Source organism: Sinocyclocheilus rhinocerous, unplaced genomic scaffold (assembly GCF_001515625.1).
Source record: "Sinocyclocheilus rhinocerous isolate Xijiao unplaced genomic scaffold, SAMN03320098_v1.1 scaffold161, whole genome shotgun sequence".
In the NCBI taxonomy this organism is placed as follows: Eukaryota; Metazoa; Chordata; class Actinopteri; order Cypriniformes; family Cyprinidae; genus Sinocyclocheilus; species Sinocyclocheilus rhinocerous.
The window spans coordinates 146,941-153,545 of NW_015627226.1; positions in this window are offsets into that span (position 1 = coordinate 146,941).

The window sequence follows — 6,605 nt, forward strand, 5'->3', positions numbered from 1 at the left end:
GGGGTTGGCATCATCTCTCTCTGGGGGGTTGGCAATCTCAGGTCTTTGTAAGGGCTGGATCCAGACTGAAGCTTGTGTAATTCCTAGTTACCACTAAAGGAGGAAACAGAGAAACAAATAGAGACATAATTAGCGTAGCTGCTGTTCCAACCAAGCAAATGATTTGTTCAACCTAAGCTAAGGAATAATAATGTGCATTTGATCAGATATAACTGCAGCACACGATTATGAGATGCATTATTTGAATGCTTGGCCAAAGAGATGTGTCTTTAATCTAGATTTAAACAAAGAGAGTGTGTCTGAACCCCAAATGTTATCAGGAAGGCTATTCCAGAGTTTGGGAGCCAAATGTGAAAAAGCTCTACCTCCTTTAGTGGACTTTGCTATCCTAGGTACTACCAAAAGTCCAGAGATGTGATCATTTCATTTACAATAACTGCTTTGGGTGCGAGTGATCTAATGTTTAGGAGCCCAAACTTTAAAAATAGTTTTTGTTAATTTATTTAGCATTTTCTATAAAATAATAGTAAATTGGAAGGGATGATCGCGCTCCACGCTGCCGTTTAAACTGAGGCGTTTATACAGCGATCTGTCATGCCACATCAAAGAGCGTCAAAACGGCATTTATTGTTTGAATTTCCTGAAAAAAAAAATAGACAGAATTTGAAAGGTGAGACTATGTTTCTTATCAAAAGTAACAATAGGTTATATAAAACCGGAAATTTCCAATGAAGTACCACTTGTGCATTGGTAAAACCAATGCAGTATTTGTTCTGAGTAATAAATACAATTTCACCAGCATGTTTAATACTTTTTCCTGTGTCATTTCACTTTATTACAAATTATGTTTTTAATGGATTGTTATATTATGATTTCTTTATCTGTGTAGATTTCTTGTATTAATACCAACATCTGGTCTTTATTGTTTGAATTTCCTTAAAAAAAAAAATAGACAGAATTTGAAAGGTGAGACTATGTTTCTTATCAAAAGTAACAATAGGTTATATAAAACCGGAAATTTCCAATGAAGTACCACTTGTGCATTGGTAAAACCAATGCAGTATTTGTTCTGAGTAATAAATACAATTTCACCAGCATGTTTAATACTTTTTCCTGTGTCATTTCACTTTATTACAAATTATGTTTTTAATGGATTGTTATATTATGATTTCTTTATCTGTGTAGATTTCTTGTATTAATACCAACATCTGGTCAAAATTTCATGGGAATTGCTGCATTGGAACTGTCTTTAATTTAATATATTATATATATATATATATCTTAATAAACTTTTCTTTTGTAATCTTAATTTTTAAGACCCTATGGTTCAGTCCCATAGATATGGGGATCCCAGTGCATCCAAATTGTTAAATTTGGCCTACAGTATGTTCACGGGTCAAAACCCAAATGTAGGAATCTTTTCAAACAACTGATACTTATTGTGTTTAAAGAAGAATGAAGAACAAATAATACGGAAACTAGAAATGTATCTTGTTTCCCTCTATCAAAAAGATGGCACACAACATACCTCACTGAGTGCCAAAAATAGATGTTGATATTGGGATGCCAATGCAACATATATTTACGATACTGCATATCTGAACTGTTGGTAGCTCCAGAGGCTGTGAAAAATGAACAAAAATAAATACGCTTTTGACAGAAAGTTAATGTCCCTCAACTTGACCATTTCAGTGGAATTTTGGCACTCAGGGAGGTATGTTGCATGCAATGGAAACGAGATTCATTTCTAGTTTCAATATTATTTATTAAGTATCAGCTGTATGCAAGGTGACCCACATTTGGTTTGAATATGGAGCCACACTGAGATCCCCATATCTCTGGGACTGAACCACATAGGGCCTTTAAAATGAAGATACCAAAAATAAAAGTTTAAGAACCAAAATCTAAAAGGATATTAAGAGATCTTTAATACTTCTTGAGTTACAGACATGCAAACGTGAAGCAAAAAACACAAGATCGTGTTCCCATTTTTGAACCATTACAGTTGGCATATAATGCAACAAAGACAGCTAAAGTCAACAGTTTTTAGTAATAGACCTACTGATCTCTTTGCAAAAATAAAATAATGATGATGCTGTCTTTCTAAAGTCATTTTTACCCCCGTAATTTGACTCCAAATCAACAAAAATTGTCATTTTACCCTCTATAAAACATTGGATTACTCAGTAAATATACATCAATGACATTTAATAATTTGGATTTCATTACTATTTTTTTTTTATTATTTTTTTTATATTAACAAAACAATCAAAACTTGGTTGATCTGACATGGAATGACCTACTATTCAAGTATTGTAATGCTATATTTAAATTTTAGTTAAGTGTTTATTTTATCTTGAAGTGTTATTTTGGGCTCTTTAAGTTATGGCAATAAAGACTTTTATTCACAAAAATATGAATTTTTGATTATGAAATTTGTCCAGCAGTGGGAATATCAGCTATTCCTTGATGGTTATTTCCAATGCCATTGGTTGATCTGCACTTGCTGGAAAAAAACAAAACGAAAACAAAGCAAAACAGATCTCAAAAGAATAGTTAGTGAAACAGTATTTAGATCAAGAGTATCATTATTGTACTCAGATATATACTGATGGTTCCAAAGATCCCGAATGACTCTGTCATTCCACTGCTGGATTTTAAAATATGTAAAAGAACATGTCATTTCTTATCTGTAAACTCCTCATAATTGGTTGCTATTCATCAGGCCCTTCAATGAGTGGAAGAGTTTCATTTGCCTTAAGTTATTATTTGCTCTGACATTTTATCAAGCCTTATTAGCCTTAAAAATGGTAAATCTGACTCAAGATAGGAAATTCGTATAGAATCTCCTCAGACCATGTATAGAACTCTATCTAGGAATAAAAGTCTTCTTTCTGTGGATTCCTGCTCACGTGGTATTGTGTGAAATGAAATAGCAGATGAGTTGGCAAAAAAGCCTTTAAAGAAAAATGTTATGTCCCTCTAGGAAAGCTTAAATAAAAAGACGGGAATACATGGCAAGAGCTGTGGACAGTGGAAGAAAAGGGAAGACACTTATATGAAACAAACAAAGAAGTAGGAAGTATGAGAAAAGTTTGTGGCAAAAGAAGGGATGACATGATAAGTTCACAACTTCACATTGGGCACACAGCGCTGAACCAGTCTTTTTTTTTTTTTTTTTTAATAGGTTAAAAAAAAAAAGGATTGTGCAGAAAATGGGGGAAAAGAATCTTCTAAGAAAAAATGTGTAATTAAATTAGTTACTTATGAAAATGTTAACGATTACAAAGGGGATTACATTTGAATATTTACACACATCCACATACAGATTTCATTGATTTCTTTCCCAAATTGCACTGATTACTCTGAGACATACGGCCCTATAATTTCCGCGATGCGAAAAACACAGACTGGTTCATAGAATCCAGTCATAAAAACGGAATTACTTTAGCCTAACACGGACGGAATATGCCACATTTTGGACGAATCAGTCAAAAGTAGGTCAGTACACTTGAATCAAAGCGCGATATGGACTAGTGTCTGTGAATGTTAAGCCGCAAAAAGACAATATGTATCTCGCACGTTCTGCGTGTCTGTGGAAATCAGGCGCGGACTGGCCATCGGGAGAACCGGGACAATTCCCGGTGGCCTGGCAGCCGATTTGACACATACAAAGACATTTAAGTTGTTTTTATAATTATATATGAGACAAATGTCAAAATATGTATTATACATACATGAACATATATAATAAATGGGATAAATGTATATGCCAATATATGGAATTGTTCCAGTTTCTAATAGGTTTCATATGTTTTCACTTTATATGACCATATATTACATATTTTGATATTTCATATATGCACATATATTACATTACCGTATGGGTAATAAGAACACTTTCTGAGTTTTTAATGCTCCTTTTATTATTGGTTTCTCAGCAGCTCTGGTTCCACTGAATTTCTCATTTAGTGTTTCTGGTGTCTGTTGTGGAGATAAACACATCTGACATAATGATTTCAGTGCAGGAGTTTACTGAAAATATATGAATTGTTGATTCATTTCAGTTACACATTAAAAGAAGAGAACATCACACTGAAAACATCTCTAGGAATGTAGAGTTATTGATGAACTTACTGCCATCTTCTCAATCTCTCCTCAGAAGATCACAGCAGAGATCTGTTTTTTTGTTTTTTTATCTAGGCAAAAATAACAGAAACATTTTCATACTTGGTATACTTTGACATTTTGTTTATTTTCTGAAAATATATAGTATTAATGTCTGAATATTCTGAGGTAGATGATAAATAAAGCAGTAACTCACCATGTGTGTTCTTCAGTCTGACACAAACACTCTTATATCTGTCAGATTCTCAGACTCCTCCTCTGTGTTACAGAAGAAATTTACATTACAAAGACACATATTTTGGATGCAAGTAAAAAAAAAGAGAGATTTGTCATGCTTTTTTCAAGTTAAAAATACAGTCACAAGCTGTATTTGCTGTGCTTGCAGTGCCTTGGCCCCGAATTGCTGCTTTTCAGCTATATTCTTCTTCTTCTTATTATTATTATTGAATGGAAGTCTATGGCAGCCCATAGAACTGTTTGGTGGAAAGCTGTGAAAATTGGCACATAGATAGAGTAAAGCCTAAACATTAACCATACCAAAATTTGAAGTCTCTATCTCAAACCCTCTAGCGCCACCAATGGGTCAAATATGCACTGATGTTTATGCAAATAACTTTTGGAGCTACTGTAATTTTTTCCTCTGATTCTGGAGCTCATGTCAACTCAAATGCACACCATGTGTGTGTCTCAATCAGCTCCCTAGTTATATTACGAACACGTTTGGGCACTAGTAAGGAGGCTCACTCACTACACATAGGGACACCGATGACTATTTCTAGCAACATGACAATGTCACAACTGGTATTTATGAGCAACAAATTGCCTCTAGATACTGAACCATTGGTCCAATTGACGTCAGAATTGGCATATAGTGTCTTTGTCCAAGTTATCATAGTACATGAGGAAAGTTGAAAAGTCTTGAAGAACATGGCCACCATCAGCAAAAAAGAATCCAGCAGTTATTAGGAAAGATTAAGAGCAAATCAGCATATAACGTGGTGGACTTTTTTGACTCTTGACATGAGATGTTTGTGCAATTTTTGAAAGCAAAAATTAACAATAGAGTGGCGTTGTCAAGTTTTACAGACATATGAATGGCTGAATGCACTCCTTCACAGAAAGAAAAGGATGTGATATATCTCTGCAACTGTTTGCCATATAAATATGAAATCATTTGATATTATTTAATATTTATATATGGTCTAGTTGAAGGTTAATATGTATTAAAACACAATGCTTTGTGGGGAAAAAAATCAAATACTTTCGCAAGGTACTGCATATATCATATTTCCACTACATTTAAGGAAATGTAGAAGAATGATATAGCAGACCCAAATATATTATGATTTCAAATGAATTACAAATTTCTTTCTACATAGCTTTTGAGTGCCCTGAAAAAACACATGTAAAAGTAACCTGTGTAATGTTTCTTTAACAACACACCACTCTTCAGATATGGTTAGGATCCAGTTGTGGGAGATTTATTTCAAAAATCCCAGAAGGGTGAAATAGATGATTAATGTGCAGGCATGTAAGTATGTAATAACACAACAGTGATGACAAAGACAGGTGGGTGGGTCTCCTTTCTCAGGTTGAGCTCAAGAACACACAAGGGAACAGTCTGAATAAGAATGGACAGAAGCACAGTCTCATTTCTTTAACAGGATCACTTAATTTAAACAGAAAAGCTTTAGGGCATCCATAGGTCACTGTCTTGCTGATAATAATACAGGGAGTTCCAGCAGGTGCGTATGAATGAATTCAGGAAAGAACACAGGAGAGCACATCAACAGACTGGGAAAGGTCACACTGACTTCCAGGTAAGTACAATATCAATTAAATAACCTCAAACTCTAAACCCTCAGTTTCTTGAACAGAAAACAGTCACTGTATGAGACAATATGAGACAAACACAGGATCCAGGAATATAATCTAGCAGGTAAATAACACGAGAAGAGTGGAAAGTGAGTCCATGACACCTTTAGAAACTAGACAAAGAGTAACAGAATGAGGGGTGCATTATAATGAGTCTAAAATGCTGATATAATTCACAAGTTCACAACATACATGCAATCAAAGATGGGCAGTATTTGAATTAAATGTATTTAAAATAGTATTTTGCAGTTTGTATTTTGCTGGACAAAAAAATGTAATTTGTTATTAAATACTTTGAGAGGCAGTATTTTGTATTTGGAATATTTAAAATACTTAATCAAGTAGGTAATTTTATTCTCAGATAATACAATATATTTCTTCACCTGTGTTAGTAGTGTTTTTTTGCAACTGAATCATATGACATCCTGTGATCCATAGGCAGAGTCTTAAAGGGATAGTTCACCCAAAAATGAAAATTCTGTTGTTAATTACCCTCGTTTCTGTCTCTCTACAGTCAGCCATGCAACCTTCACATTCAAGGTCCAGGACCAGTGGCGGTTCTACAATGAATTACACCCTGGGCGAGACCCCCTTCGAGCGCC